Here is a 17,500-nt window from a genome sequence, read left to right as displayed (position 1 = left end):
ACGAGCATATCAGTGACCCTGTGTCAGCCTCTCCCGGAGGGAACCAAGGTCATAGTTAAACCCCATGACAAATGGCCACACATAGTCTTAGAGGGCTTGTCTGAAATAAAAGAGAACAGAGCGGACAATACGATAGTTAATTTGTCAAATAAAAGAGTTGTGTTAGGAAAAGATTCTGTGTGAATTGGAGTTATGTAAAACTCCTAATAATAGGATCTTGGGAGCCACAGCTCCAGCCTGCACAGACAAACGCACTCAGAAGTTTATTAGGCAAGCGCAAAAACCATGTCCGCGAGGATATCAGCCTGTAGTTAGTAACATTGTTAATAATTACTCCAATGTAATTGCAATTGGAGATGAGCAACCTGGGAGAATTGATCAATTTCCCTGTAGCATTGAAACTAGGCAGGCAGAGCCTATCAGGTCAAGACCTTAGTACCCATTCATCTCCAGGGAGTGATAGAAAAGGGACTTAGTAAATTAAGGGAACAAAGGATCATCGAGGAGAGCAAATTCCCCTTCGCTTCTCCAATTGTAGCTGTTCGGAAAAAGGAGGCTCGGTAAGATTGTGTGTTGATTATAGGAAGTTGAATGCAGTCACTTAGGATAATGTATTTCCATTGCCCTCGATCGAAGAATTACTTGTGAAGGTATGGGATAGTAAATATTTTACAGCTATCAATTTAAAATCTTAATACTATCAAATACCCATTCAGGAAGACAGTAAATGTAAAACGGCATTTATAGCCAACGATCAACTACTTCAGTCTAATTTTCTTCCTTCCAGTGTTATAAAGGCTCCAAGTTATTTTTCTAGAGCAATGATGGTGGTTTTGTCTCCCTTAATTGGCTATAATGTTCTTGTTTATTTAGATGATATCATGATTACAGGGAAAATGGCCGAAGAACATAATAATCATATTCGTAAAGTTTAGAAGTATTGTGACCTAATGGTATGAAAATAAATTTGTCAATGTGCAAATTTGTCTGTAAACAGGTCGAATTTTTAGGTCATATAATAACCCCAGAAGGTATCCAACCCTGCCCCAGTAAAGTAGAAGGTATTAGAGATTTCCCCAGGCCACATACCCCTAGGGAAGTAGCTGGGTTCCTTTGGCTCGCTGGGTATTACCGTAAATTCATAAGAGGTTTTGGAGAGATAGCGAGACCATTAGATGCTTTGAAGAAAAAAAAAGTAATAAATTGGAGAGTGAAAGAAGAAAGATGCCTTAACTAGCAATGACTTACATATCCTAGATTGATCGCCCGTTTTTAGTGACAACAGATGCGAGAGGCGTAGTTATTGATGGCAAAATTCCTAAATGAGAGGATAAAGGTAGAGAGCGAGTCATTTGTTTTTCTTCCAGGGCATTAAAAGGGGCAGAAAAGAATTATAGTACATTTGATCAAGAGGCATTGGCTACTCTTTGGGCTCTAAAGAAGCATAGGTTCTTTTTATTAGGTCAGCCGATTGAGTTGCAAAGTGATCATTGCCTCTTACGGGATTTATTTTACAAAGATGATTTCAGGTCTAGACAGGCGAGATAGACAGAAAGATTGCTAGAATTTAACATAGAGGGGTTTAACCACATAGAAGGTAAAGCTAACAAGGTAGCTGATGCCCTCTCTAGAGGTGCAGTAATAGGAGTAACAACTAGGGGTGCAAAAGAGAAACAAAGAACGAAAACAAAATATTGAAGGGCCCCATTAAAATGAAAAATGGGATGTGAATTCACTCAAGCAGCAATCAGAAAATGAGATCCGTGAGTGTGAGAGAGAGAGAGAGAGAGAGAGAGAGAGAGAGAGAGAGATTGAAATAGTGAACGTGAATACATGTCGGTGGCCGAGGACATGACCAGATGGTGTCCGGAGTGAGTGCCCTGATGATGCAGATATGATTGACTTGAGAGGCTGGGACATAAAGGAAATCCGAGAGGGACAGATAAAAAGAGGAAAGGATGGAGAGAGTGCGAGCAGTAATTAAAGGGGAATCGTAGAGTTATCCATCATTTCTGAATGTGCCTCGTGAGAATTTTTTTATAGGAAATGATATCTTATATTATGCTTACAAGAAGAGTGTAGGGGAATTTTGTCCACGGGTAGTTCTTAATCCCTCTTTAATTAATCAAACCATCCACATTGTATATGCAAGTCCCTATGCAGGGCATTTAGGGATTGATAGAACATTAAGGCGAGCAAAAGAATCCTTCTTTTTCTTAGGAATGAAAAAATCTATAGAAAATTATATAAAACATTGTCATGCTTGTACCTGTTTCAAAGAACATAAAGTACTGTACCGGAAGCCAGAAAGTGGCGCGTGATTCCTAATAAATTTCATATGGTGCATATGGATGTAGTAGGACCATTTCCTACTAGTATAACATAAGTATATATTTGTGGATGCATTTATTCGTTACACTCATACTTACGCAATGTTGGATAAATCAGCAAATTCATTAGCCCAGGCGCTGTGCTCTTTAATTACTAGGTTTGATTGCCCAAGAATTTGGATAAGTGATAATGATCTCAAATTTATAAATGAGGTGGTGAAATCAGTCACACACTTGACGAAAATTGAACACTTTTCAGCGACACATAAAGTCTTTCAGCTAATGCCTTAGTGGAATCGCATAATAAGGAAGTAGTGCGAGTTTTAATTTATTTAGTGGCCGATGACCCCCTTCATTGGCACGCCATGCTTCCTACAGCTGAACTAGCTTTGGATATTGCAGATAATGCTTTGCTCAGGGACACGCCATTCTTTTTAGGGTATGGAAAGGATCCTGTGTTATCATATTCGGTCAAGATTAATTCGCAACAGTTGCCAAATTATTCAACTGAGGAATACCGTGTCTCTTTACTAAATCTTTTAAGGGGAGTAATGAACACCACTGAAAGGTTTTTGAAAAGAACTAATGAAAAACACAGCTCAAAGTATGATGGTCGGTTCAAAACTGCACCGGTAAAAGTATTTATGGGCGATCGTGTGTATTTGAAACAATTACAACATAGGAAAGACAAACTAGAGCCAGCGTATTTGGGTCCATACAGAGTAAGAATAGTTAAATCTAACACACTAGTGATACAAAGCATTGTTAATGGCGCAGTGTCTGTACATCATCAGGCACCCATACATGTAGTTCCGGAAGAGGTAGTTTACAAAAGGGTCAATCACAGTGTACCTCCTTATCCCTGCATACACGACATTCCTTGAGTTGATGAGTAGGAATTTTTCTTTGCTGTTGTTTTTGTTTGAGCAGATCTCATTTCTTCTTTTCACTTGTTCTAAATAAACTTGATTAAAACGATGTGTTCTTATGTTGGTGCTTAGTGTATAACTAAAGTGTTGTGATAATTATGCTGTGTGTAGCAATACATATGACATACTGCTAAGTAAACCTAAAAACAAGCAGAGAGAGGTTAAATAGGTCAGGTGTGATCCGTCAGGCGGATGCTGTACTATTGATGTATTTATATGATTCCTGGTTGCTGGGACCAGGGCGGTTCCCGAAGGGCAAGTTGCTACGGGATTAAAGTTCAGCTGCAAGGAAAGGCAGTGTTAGAGAATGTGTAGATGTGCATACCTCATACTAAGAGTTATAAGAGAAGGGCGGGAAGCTGAATTATTTTCTCGGGAAAACGGCTAGTGGCCACCCATTGATAGTTACAAGTGCAAATGTAGTAGTGTTTTTAAAAATGGCAAAACGGTGATGGTGAGTTGTGTAGCGAAATTGTGCCGTACACCCGGACAAGTAAAATGGAGGGATGAAGGAATGTTTATTCCTAGCCCTATCCTGCCCAAAAGATCCATATTGTTTAAAACTCATATTGATATGATTTTTTTTTTCACTTTGGGTATTCTGTATTATAGTTACAGGGGTCATAAGAAGAGATGAGTGAAAGGATCTTATATCATATTGTGTACATTTGTGCATGCAATATTTCATTTTTTTTTTTTTTTTGTGGAAGATGTTTATAGTTTGGGGTGATTTCTATGTATATATTTCATGTTGCATATCTGTCTATTGCATGTCATGCCCTATTCAAATTGGAGTGTCCTCCATATATCATATGATTATCTATCTGGGGCTGATAGTCCTGCAGAAGCAGGTTTAAGATTTGAAGAAGCCTATGGTATCCTGCAGGAGGCTGGTATGTCATTGTCAAAGTGTACTTCTAATTGTAAGACTTTAACCAGAACTGAAGGTTCTAGTGAAGAGAGTGTCACGGTCTTAGGCATCCATTGGGTATCCTCCCCTGACTGTTTTACGTTTAAGGTTGAAAATCTGGACCCCTTTGGAGATATTGTTTGTACCAAGAGAAATGTTTTAAACCTCATAGTTCGGAGTTTTGACACCTTTGGGCTCATATGTCTGTTTGTTATGCATGCAAAAGTACTGTTTCAAGAAATTTTGAGATTAGCCATAGACTGGGATGAGCTATTACCCGAGGCTATGCAAGGCTGAGTTTAATAAATTATGGGTTGTAGGATTTTCTGTGCTTGAGTCATTTAGAATAGATCGGCACTTGTTTTCTGAGATACTCTTTAAAGAAATTCCTAATGTTCAATTCTATGGATTTAGTGATGCTTCAGAAAGGAGTGATGGTGCTTGTTTTTATGTGAGAGTACTTGATGGGGATAAATTCAAGGTATTGCTGGCTGTTCCAAGAGGCAAGGTAGCCCCTATAAAGGGGGTTTCCTTTCCTAGGCTTAAATTATCAGGAGCCCTGTTGTGTGCTAGACTCGTTGTATTTGTGACGTCCGCCTTGCAGCTAGGTAGAGAGGTTTCGGTTCAATATTGTATGGATTCCACGTAGCCCTAGCTTGGATAAAAGGGGACCCCAATAGATGGAAAACCTTTGTGGCTAACAAGGTTGTAGAGATTCAACATTTGACACCACCTTCATGTTGGCAGTATTGTCCAGGCAAGGACAACCCAGCGGATCTTGTATCTCGAGGTGTCTTTACTGAGCAGCTTTTGCAGTTTGGTATTTGGCTAAGGGGCCCTCCTTGGCTCAGTTCCTCCCTTCTCTCAAATCAGGAAGGCAGGAGGGTAGAGATTCCTTCAGAAGAGCTATGAGATACTGACACAGTTTGTGATGCAGTTGAGAATGAGTCGCCCTTGTTTGAATTCACCCGATGGAGTTCCTTCACAAAGGCCCTTAATGTAGTAGGTTGGGTAATGAGATTTGTTGGGAATTGCAGACCTTCGTCCTTCAAATTAGGTGGACCTTAATATATGGAGAACTGACGAAGGCTAAGGTAAAACTACTGTACTCTGTACAACAAGAGGCCTTTGCAAAAGAAGTAAATGCTCTGATTAGATCTGTCCCCCTCCCAAAGTGTTCTTTCTTGATTAAACTTGATCCTTGCCTAGATGAGGATGGCCTACTGAGAATAAAGGGGCGCTTAGAGAATACAGAATTGAGTTTTGAGAGTAAGCACCCTATAATAATTCCTGTTACCCACATTGCTTTACTGTTGGTTCGTTTTCAGCATAGGTTACTCAAGCATGCTGGCGTTGCTAAATTGGATCCACTTTACGAAACAGTTATTGGATCATTTGCCTTCATTAGATTTTCAAAGAAGGTTTGTAGAGAATGTGTGGCATGTCGGCATTGTGATCCCACAACTTGTTTCCAGCCTGTGGGGCCACTTCCCAAGTTGAGAGTTAAATCTGCCCCTCCATTCATGGTTACAGGTCTGGATTTTACTGGTCCATTATTTTGTGTTGATTTTCCATCGAAGAAATTGTATATACTTCTTTTTACCTGTGCTGTCATTCGAGCTGTTCATTTAGAGCTCACTAAATCTCTTTCGGCTGTTGACTGCAATTTGGCCATCCGACAGTTTGTAGCTAGACATGGTGTTCCATCAGTGTTCTTCTTTAACAATGCTAAAACCTCTGTGAGTGCCTCCAATCTGTTAAGAGAACACTATGGCTCGTTAATGCCCCAATGGAAGTTTATTGTACCTAATGCTCTCTGGTGGGGAGGCTGGTGGGAATTTGTACAAGGAGATCTTTGCTTTCATGGTTTCAAGTTGAATTTACTTTAGGTTTACATTTCTTATTAATGGTGTTGAAATTAGCCATTCTCCCTTAGAGCGGATAACTTAGAAACGTGTTAGGGTGAAAATATCACATTGGGCACCAATTCTTTGTCCAAGAGTGAATTAGAAACTACACTTCATGAGGTGGAAGCTTATATTAATTCTAGACCCTTGACATTTGTAGGTGAGGAGCCTGATGTAGCAAATCCTGTTACCCTGTCCCATTTCCTAATTGGCCGTTCTGCAGGTTTTCAGTTAGAGCTAGCAGATCATCCAGCCTCTGGTGTATCCTCAAAGGATTTGTGTGTAAGGGAGGCTGTACGTCTGGGTAAGTTCGACAAATTTTGGAGAATGTGGCAGTCTGAGTATCTTAGAAACCTGCCTTGTATGGTGAAGGGGTTCTAGCCAAATTGTAATCTTAAGGAAGGTTCTGTTGTACTAGTAAAGGATGAACGGGTTTCAAGGTTAATGTGGCCTCTTGGAGTTATTACTAAGTTGTATCCTGGGAAGGATGGGGTTGTTCGAAGTGTTGAGGTTAAAACCAGACGGGGGTTTCTATCCAGGCCTGTGCAAAATTTGTATAATCTAGAAAAAACTGAGTTGAAAGGGGAAATTGGTCGTAATTCCCAGGAGGAAAGACATGAGAATCTTAGACAGGAGCCTGTAGAATCACTCTCAGTGTCTAATGTTGGTAAGTCTCGAAAGGAAGGCCTATCAAGATACCTATTAAACTTGACTTGTAGACTAAGGTAATTGATAGCCTTGGGAGGATCTGATGATGATAGGATTGTGGAGACACTCCTATAGTGGGGAGGATGTTAACTGTTGTTTTAATTGTCGTATGAAAACGCGCCCAATATTCGTTAACACTGGTAGGTGTAGTGTTTTGTCAAATGAGAATGTACCCAGTTAGTTGTTTACATTATCGAAATAGATGAATTGTTGAAAGATATATGTTTATTATGGAATGTTTATATGTTACTGTTATTGGATCCATACAATTATAAAGAGTAATCAATGTGAATTGTAATTATGTTATGAAAACTGTATTAATTTCCCGTGAGGTTGGGATCTGGTACCTCTCTCCCATTTTCCTCCACGTATTTATGTATTTTTTCCCTTTGGGGAAGTTTTAAAGAGATTGAAAGCGAGGAATTTTTTATTTGCTTGTGAAATGGATTTGTCTTGTCTGTATCACAATGTTATTTTCTTTATAAAGTTTTCTACAAAAAAGAACCATGGGACCTGTGCGCTCCTAACAAGCTTTTGTTTGAATCTTGTATGTGAGACTAGAAAGGAATAAAGAGGAACCTAGAGAAGACGCATATCCTTTCTCCCCGAGTTGTTTTTGTTTTGTGACGAGTAATTGAGGAGGCCATGCCTCACCAGGAGGGGCTTATGGCCCAGAATCAACACATACTATTGTATAGTGTCATCCATCCATCCTAACATTCCTGTGAACATTTGAAATCCATTGAACCTTCTCACGTACCTATTTATGATCTAACATGTAGCCTGGGACGTATCATCGTCGTTAAAGGGCAGTGTTGAACCAAGGCTGTCTCAAAGGTTGAACCCTCCTTAATGTCTAGCATTCAACCTTATCTTGCTGGACATTAAGTTAGATATTCAGACTAGCTTTTTAACTCAAGATTCCTTCAAAACAATAGATTATCAAAAGATCTAATCGTATGGCCTCTTATTTTGGACAAACAAATGAAAGCGATGCAAATCAATTTCCTTTGTTAGTTAACTTTTGATCATACAGTATGACGTTATCCGGCTGATTATTGCTATTCATGTATCTCGAAGAATTGTGTATAGGGGAAATTACCCAAAAAATCCAAATTTCTTCAGTTTTCCCACTATTCAATATTTCATATATGTATCTTGTATGTAAGAAGGCACATAATCTAGCAAATAGCCAGGAAAAAATGTAAAATGCGAGGGCTGAATTCATAATAATACCCAACCAACATCACATTCTGCAGTAGAGACATCAGTTCTGAAAATCATAGGCGTCAGAAACGCAACATGAGGCTCTGGAAGGAAAACTAACAGACAAGAATATCCTCATTCTTGAAAAATTAAGTGGTAATAATTGAGCATGAAAATCCCATATTGAACTCCTCGCGTCATTGCTCTTCAGGAGGAGTTGCATGTAACTGCATCTTAGATAAAGGAGGGAGGGGAGTTTGGGAGAGTGGGTGAAAGAGAAGGGATGCTTTATGATTAGATTATGAAAAGAGCTCTTGAAGAATGGTTTATATTGTCTCCACTTCCTGGTTCTAACCATCCATCTTTGCGTAGCATTAAATGACGAAAGAGAATAAAAGTGAAAAAAAAATGCAGGGAATCTTATTTTTTAAATGTGTTATCAAGACATTCCTACGGTATGCGCCTGTTTCTATTGTTCGATATTTCTCTACTTAATTCCATTATTTTTCTATAGTTAGAGGAAATGGTCTTTATAATATTTGGCTTCTCAAGTGAAACTTTCTAACAACTCGCATCACTCTTTAAAAACACCTGGCATTTTCGCACGCAGGCTGAAACATCGTCAGTATGTTACCGTTGTTTGTTGCTTGGCAACGTTTCCTTTGTGCTCAAACAAAAGATGTCTTAAAATGGTATTAATAGACGTCTACTGCGGGACGGATTAAGATTCATGAGAAACAGTTATAGGTTTCTGAAGTAGACCTTCATTTCATTTTCCCCTGTTTTTCATGAGGACGATAGATTAAGTTTCAGCTTTCTGGCATTTTGACATTGAAGGTCATTGATGCCAATATTGTTTATTACAAATAATGATTATGAGGAAATTCAATTTAGAATAAAAAATATTAAAGATGCCCTTATAAAAGTTAATTGGCTTTCAGAAGACCCGCTTCTTGAATAAATCTAAAAATACCTTTAGCAGTTTTTCAGATTTATTCCAGAAACAGATCTTCTGAAAGCTATTCAATTTGTACAAGGAGATCTTTGCTTTCATGGTTTCAAGTTGAATTTACTTTAGGTTTACATTTCTTATTAATGGTGTTGAAATTAGCCATTCTCCCTTAGAGCGGATAACTTAGAAACGTGTTAGGGTGAAAATATTAAAGATGCCCTTATAAAAGTTAATTAGCTTTCAGAAGACCCGCTTCTTGAATAAATCTAAAAATACCTTTAGCAGTTTTTCAGATTTATTCCAGAAACAGGTCTTCTGAAAGCTATTCAACTTGTACAAGGAGATCTTTGCTTTCATGGATTCAAGTTGAATTTACTTTGGGTTTACATTTCTTATTAATGGTGTTGAAATTAGCCATTCTCCCTTAGAGCGGATAACTTAGAAACGTGTTAGGGTGCCCTGACACTTGCACGACTCTTTTATTTTGTGGCACGAACTGGAAGATAAAAAAAAAAAATTACCTCAGAATCACAGCTGACCTGTCCACATTGACACGAACTGGCACGACGAGTTCACAACGAGTTCATGCATAGTTTGCACATAGTTTGCGCCCTTCCCGCATCGTCCCGTCGAGTTCACGAATAGTTCGCGCATAGTTCACGACCCAGTCACGAAATTTTGTTGTGACCAAAATTTTAAACATTTCAACATTCTCGTCACGACATGCCACAATGTCACGACGGGTTTACGAACACTTCACGCCAGTTCACGACTCCAGTCGTAACAATGCGTGCCACAAATTCGTGCAAGTGTCAGCCTGGCTTTAGTCTTCTATCATTCAAAGTTTCTTGGAGCGCACCTATTATACTAATGTAATGCCTAGGTCATTTTTTTATCCATTTGACTGCATTTCATTTACTACCAGGTACACTGGGGTTGAATGGATAGTATTTAGTACATTCTTGACCTGACCCAGTACTTGAATCTTCTTCCATGATTCTGATACCTTGACCAATAGACTACGATTGATTTATCAATATACAGTCTACACACAGTTAAGTGTATATATATATATATATATATATATATATATATATATATATATATATATACATACATATATATGTATATACATATATATATATATATATATATATGTATGTATGTATATATATACATATATATATATATATATATATATATATATATATATATATATATATATATATACTATATACTATATACAGAAAGTGCCACAAAAAGGAGGGACAAAATAAAATTATCATATTTACTACAAATATATGTAATTTGACAAGATTTTTTCGCCAGACGGGGACAATATGTCAAAGTTTCATTGAACTGAATCATTTTCAAATGATGAATTTTTGGCTGCTGTAGACATTGATTTATGATATGCTCAATCAAGGCCCCTAACTGCTGGATGACATTAGCCAAACTCACAATAAAATTGTTGACTGATATCTCCAAAATGTCATTAGGAATTCTCCGGATATCTCTCTTTATGTTTTCTTTCGATCTGTCAATTGTGTTTCAACTGTCCAAATACACTCTCTCCTTCAGGTAGCCCTTTAGAAAGTAGTCCAGCGGGCTAAAATCAGGGGAGTAGGGCGGTCATGGATTGTCAGTCCTAATTGAGATTAATTGGTCACCTGGAAAATGTTGCCTAAGGTACTGAAGAGTGCGATCAGAACAATGAGGGGGTGCACCATCCTGTTGAAACACAACGGTGTTCATGTCGAAACCTCTTTTCCTGCTTAATTCTGTAATGAAGCATCTTCAAAGCATTTCAATGTATTGGTCTGAATTCACTGTCATTCTATGACCTTCATCCTCAAAGAAGAATGGGCCAAAAAAACATTCTTTCCAAGCGCACATCACACGGTTATTTTTTTCTATATTCAGAGGTTTTTTTAACATGTTCATGAGGCTGTTTATTGGCCCAAAACCTCAAGTTTTGCTTATTTACAGGCAGGCTCAAATGGAAATGCGCCTCAACACTGAAGAGAAGACAGTAAAAAACACACGCACACACACACACACTCACACACACGCACGCACACACACACACACACACACATATATATATATATATATATATATATATATATATATATATATATATATATATATATATATATACACACACACACAAACACACACATATATATATATATATATATATATATATATATATATATATATATATTCCTATGAAAAATCAACTGTGTGTGACAACCTAAAATTTATGCCATTTATAAACCGTAAATAAGAAGGTTTCTAATTTATTCAAAACTTCAGCAGTAATGCAAGGAATAGATGACTCTTATGTTAGAACATTTGAAGATACCTATACAGGAAGTACAGCAATCTTAAAATTACACAAAGATGATGAGAAATTTCAGATTGAATAAGAAGTTAGACGGGGAAGACCCCATCTCCCCAAAATTATTCACAGCTTGTCTAGAAGTGTTTTTTAGAATTTAGGTTAGAAATACGAAGTGGGGAATATCTTAATAACTTATAATTTGTATATGACAGTTTTATTAAGTGAATTATGGGAGGGATAGTGAAATATTATAGAATATTTGAATAATAAAAGCAGAAAGGTAGAACTGAAATTGAATGTGAGTAAGACTAAGATAATATTCAACGAAAATGCAGAGACAACAAATAAAGACTTTGGACGAACCTCTGGAGATTCTTAATGAATATATGAGACATACATAGAATGCCATTTTGTCTAAAAATGAAAAGTATTTAATTAAATGGTCCTACCAGTATTAAGTTATGCATCAGAAATTTGGAGTTTTACTTCAGCCCTAGAACAAAAGTTAGTTATAACTCAAAGAGCTTTGGAAAAAACTAATGTTGGAAATAATATTAAGAGACAGAAAAAGAGCAACAGGGGTACGAGAGCAAACTAAAGTATTCTAATATGTAAAGAAAAGAAATGGACTTGGGCAAGACATTTAATGAGAGTAACAGATAATAGATGGATATTAAGAATACCATAATGGGTCCTTAGAGGTTATAAATGAAGCAAAGGGAAAGAAGAAAAAATGACAAAGAAAAAAAATAAACAAATGTGAGTGAAAGAATATGCCTGAGGTCTTTATCCTGCAGTGGACTATTTAATACTGATGATGATTATGTATGTGGTCATATGCTTTCAACATCATCATTATCATCAACCGTTACTGGTCCACTGCGGAATAAAGGCCTCAGACATGTCCTTCCACTTGCGTCTGTTTATGGTCTTTCTGTGTCAGTCCACACCCGAAAACTTTCTTTGTTCGTCCTTTCATTGTCTTCTCTTCCTTCCCCTGCTTCTTTTACAATCTCTAGGGACCCGATGTGTTATTCTGTGCAGGTCGTGAGCCACCTTTACATGAAGTCCATTTGCAGTGAAATTGAGATGCACAAATGTTTATTTGCTTTAGAGACACGAAGCGGCTTGGTTCATTAGGCATGGCCAAAATCCATCTTTCTCGTTTACTGGGATCCTTTTGAAACAAACTAATTTTGTGTATGGGTTAATGGGATAGTTCCTAAAGTATCCATAGCAATTACACCGATGAGGCATTTTAACAGAGAAAACCACACTGTAGCATTATATTTCAAAATTGGAAATTATTGAATACTGAAAAAAGGTTTGATGAAGACATAATGCATGTTTAACAATATTATTCATTTGCAAATTTACAAATATTATTCATTTGCAAATTTACAAATATTATTCATTTGCAAATAAAATTTGAAAACTTTTTGCTTATTTAAAGCATTAAATGATTCCATATTATTGATAAATAATAAATTTTGCTTTATATCACATATATTCCTTCAAGAAGAAAAAACCCGCTTTCATTAGGTTTTAAATTACAATGAATATGATTTTGACATGATTGTGATATGGATTAAACTTTTGCAATTACCCTTATTCAAAATTGTTTTTATCTTTCATAATTGGATCTCAGAATTACGAGTAAATATTATAAATTATTATGTAATTTCAACAGATCATGGCTATATCCATAATTTTTATATATATATTTATTACAGTATAAATTGCAGTCAGCAAATTGTAAGTGCACTCACAAATGAAAATAACATATAGAATTATTTTCATGGTTATATGATAGTAAATACCAGTAATACAATTTAGAATGATTAACTATAATCATAATTGTCCTAAGTAGAACGGAAATACCTTGTCACGGAACAAAATGTCCAAATATGTGATAGCCAGGAATTTCGTTGTGTTATCAAAGTGGTGCAAATGAGCTGCAACAGGGTGACGAGTAAATTTTGCCGAACGCTCCGTTACAACTCTTATTAAAGAACTCCTTGCCTTGGCGTGTTCCAGCGATTCTCTGGAACAGTCTGGTTTTGATCCAATGTCGAAGTAAGGGGAAAGTGTTCATTATTTACATACTGGTGTACGCAACATGTCAAAAATGACGTCTAAATAATTAGATAGATATCCAGACACACAAGATTTAACTCTTCTCATTCCCTGTGAGAGTGTGGTTACAGAGTGTACCTCTCGGGGCACAGGAAAGATATGTATGAAATAGGTAGACACTTACTCTTATTGTATTGGGAGGACATCGGCATCTACTCTTCCTGTGTTTAGTGTTGGCTCTGTTACAATTTAGGTTTAACCTGCATTCCTTATAATATCACGATTACCCCCCAGGAATGCACCACTTGCAGTGCACTATACGCATTATTTGAGGGCCTTTACTACTTCCATTCGGTATCTAGGCTGCACTTAATTTTTAGTCCTCTACTATACCTCCTTGGTAGCTTCCTTTCTTCAATTTCAGTATCCAGTTTACCGCAACTTTTAATTCATTTCATAGCGCAGCTGCACGACTTTTGCCTCCTTGTCCCTTTCACGTGGGTGTTAAATGTCTTGTCAGGCCCCAGTTTTAGCCAAAACTAGTCCGTAATTCCTGCCGTATATTTTCAAGTTTTATTTCTCAAACTCTCCTTCGTTTCATTATATCCTTCTCCAGTTTCTTCTTTTCTTCCAAACCCCTTTCCAGTCCACTGGAGATAATATCTCTCTTCCAGAGTTTCACTCCGCCAGAAAGGGGTGTGCCGATAGTGGCTGTTATTTTTAGTAGCCATTGATAGTTATTCTTGGTTTAAGATTGAAATAAGACTATATGAGAAGATATGCGAATGTGTGAGGAGTAAATTGCGAAATTAATGCAGATTGGAGAAATTATTTTCTAATTATAAAAGATAGAATAGGTTTAGGCTTATCTTCATTGCAAAGAATGGTGCCAGACGGCCAGATGAGAGAGAGAGAGAGAGAGAGAGAGAGAGAGAGAGAGAGAGAGAGAGAGAGAGAGAGATTTCAAGGGCTTGTCACCCGGTGAATCTGTTTTGCAGTGAGTATATGTAATCGTATCAAATTGAATTGCCTGAGATATATAACAAAGATTGAATAATAGTCTTATTGGTTATTCTTATTTAGCCTATTCAATTGCCATTCATCTTTCAATGTGATTCACCCTTCTCCTGCTCTAGACTGCTAAAGTTTATTGCAACATTCGGTAGTACATGCAATGTTACATGAGGGTGAGGAAGAGAAATGGGGCCGGGTGTGTGTCAGATTTCGTATGGAAATATTTAGCCAGAAGGTATTGGAAATCCATATGCGCTGACGAACCCGTTTAAAATTCCCATAGTAATAAACTTTAACATTTCACCCAACTTTTTCTTGGATCATAAATAATCTTTACACATAGTTTTATATATATCTGGCGACTGTAGAGAGAACACTGCGAAAATATAAGTAATTTGGTTAAATCAATATGGAGATGACCGCTAAACAGTATAGTCATGTATGAATACATACCATCCGATCGATTACTTGCTTTAATGTTTGACATACACCAAGTCATCTCTTTTTTGGACCAGATTGTAAGAGAAAAAAAATAATTCAATTAAATTATATTCAGTAGTTGACCTTTGCTGCCAATCAACATGTCAAAATTTGAAAATATTCATGTCTACAGACAGCAATATTTCCGCTTCTTTCTAAACATAGAAATATTCAATTGTAAATGCATTACATATGTGTAGCCTTTTCGGTCATTTCTAAAACGTAAGTATCTCCTCGCTTGTATCTTAATGTTTGCTGACTACACAATTTAGTCAAGCAGGAAGAATCCTTGCAATCAATATAACTCGGATTAAGTTCGTATGTTATGTACACCACATTTAGTTGTGTGTGGGACTTAGCTGTATTAGGACGAAGCTCTATGATAAAAACGAAACAACACTCCTCTCTTTTAATTCCAGCTCCATTATTTGTATTCATGATTATTGCCTTAATCTAAATGATTGCAGGTCGCACGGTATATCAATCTGGTCATTGTACGAATGCGCGAGTCTAATATTACCCCCAGTTGAGTCCTAATGATGATACCTGATTTTGTGCTTGCTATAAGATATTATGCTTTATGTTTCAGTATTTGGGTGGAAACCATAGACTCTAATACAATAATTGAAGGAGAACAAGGGATGTATACTGAAGAAACTCCCAGGAAAATATTTTTCTTTGAAAATTCTAATAGTAGATTTGCAGAGATTTTATAATCGGTCAATAAAAAACAATTCACTTTTCACTGTTGGCTTCTAGAGAACGCCAGTGGCCAAATTGTGAAAACTTTTCTAAAATGGGTCTTGGTGATGATTTAATAAACTTGTAAGAATAAATTGCAATCATTATAATTAGGAATGTCATGTGAAATTTAATGTAAATCATGCAAGGCCATCCTCCAAACAAAATCGCAGTTTAGGACTGCCATGCATGTTGAAATTCGTGATTTCTGATATCTTTATCTTGAAAATTCTAAAGGCAGATTTTTCGATATTTTTTAAAATGCCATTTGTCACACACGCATTCCTATTAAGTTTACAGCCCTGTGAATTTGGTGGTGGCCAGAGGCCCAAAATGGATTCGATTACGCTCGTTATAGGCTTTAGTTACTGGAACGCTGGTAGATTTGGTTACATGATATTCAGTTATGAATCAAATCATTTAAGAATTAGCTTCATTATTTTCACGACCTTGAAAGACAGGTAGTTTTTTTATTCAGTAAGTTTAATTTCAAACTTATTCTTCGCTATATTCCTTATACGCGGCTATAATGTAATTTAAAAATGCTACTGAGAAAAATATTAATGCACAATTAAGGCAAGAGAGAGAGAGAGAGAGAGAGAGAGAGAGAGAGAGAGAGAGATCTGAATATCTGATACCAGCATTCCAGGTAACTAAGGCAATTGTACACGTATTGTGTGCCCAATTTCAGAATGGATCCTGCTGTAAAAGTATTTATCTGAAAGTGATATGGAAATGTTCTCCATTATTACACAATATTAATTTTCTGCATAGTTAGATAATGTATTCTATAAAAAATGAAGGTCATTTTTCTTCTGTTGGTAATCTTTGGTTCAATTTTTTTCACTAAATGTTTTTTTATTATATGAATGGGGTCATACAAGTAGATATTGAATATTTTGAAACTATCGCTAAGTTACGATTATCAGATTAACTCAATTTCTATTTTATGACTTTAAGTAGAAGACAAGAGTGACAATGATTAATGTCTCCTTTAGTATATTTAATAATATACTTATACACACTCACACACATATACACGCACACAAACACACACACACACACACATATATATATATATATATATATGACATAACTATGTGGTCGTTCGTAGGGTAAACTATTGTGAAGTAATCATGTAATTTCAATTTATGACGGTTAATACAAGACAAGTTTATAGAATCACCCGCAGAAAAAGCACTGGTTTTTTCCTTCTTCTTCTTTCTTTTCAATCAACCGGTTATCACTGCCCTTTTCATTACCTCGACGACGTCAGCCCCAAAATGGAATAACATAAGGCGAGACCGTCGGTTGCTCGGTTCCCGCACTGTGACGTCACTGGTGCAAGTAGTCGGGGCAGTACAATTAATTTACTGATCCTACTCCTGTTGTTAACATTCAATGTTTTTGAATAATTCTGTTATTATTATTATTATTATTATTATTATTAATATCCTAGTCACAACCATGGTTGGGAAAGCAGAATACCCTAAGCCTAAAGGCTCCATAGGGAAATCAGCCCAGTAAGGAAAGGAAATAAGGGAATAGCAATCAATATATAAGACACGAACAAAATGTATGAATCATTTTAAGCTCAGTTACATAGTGAAATTAGATCAGACATTATAAACTTCAAAACAGATCAATCAGGTTGGTTAATTAAAATATATTTTAACAAATAAAAGTACCGAATAGATATGAGGGAAAAAGTATGCGCTACTAGGCTGAGGGCATTATTTTCAGTTAATCTAAACTATTTTATCAGAGAGATGCCAGATATCACCATTTGATCATATTTGATAGAAGGAAAAAACGGGAAACGGCGTCAGTGGCGACAAGTGCGTCGCCTGTCGTTGTGCTTCTGTGACGTCACTGGAGAAGGGAAAGAGCGATCTGGATC

The sequence above is a fragment of the Palaemon carinicauda genome, chromosome 39, assembly GCF_036898095.1.
Source record: "Palaemon carinicauda isolate YSFRI2023 chromosome 39, ASM3689809v2, whole genome shotgun sequence".
NCBI lineage: Eukaryota > Metazoa > Arthropoda > Malacostraca > Decapoda > Palaemonidae > Palaemon > Palaemon carinicauda.
This window is presented reverse-complemented; position numbering follows the sequence as displayed.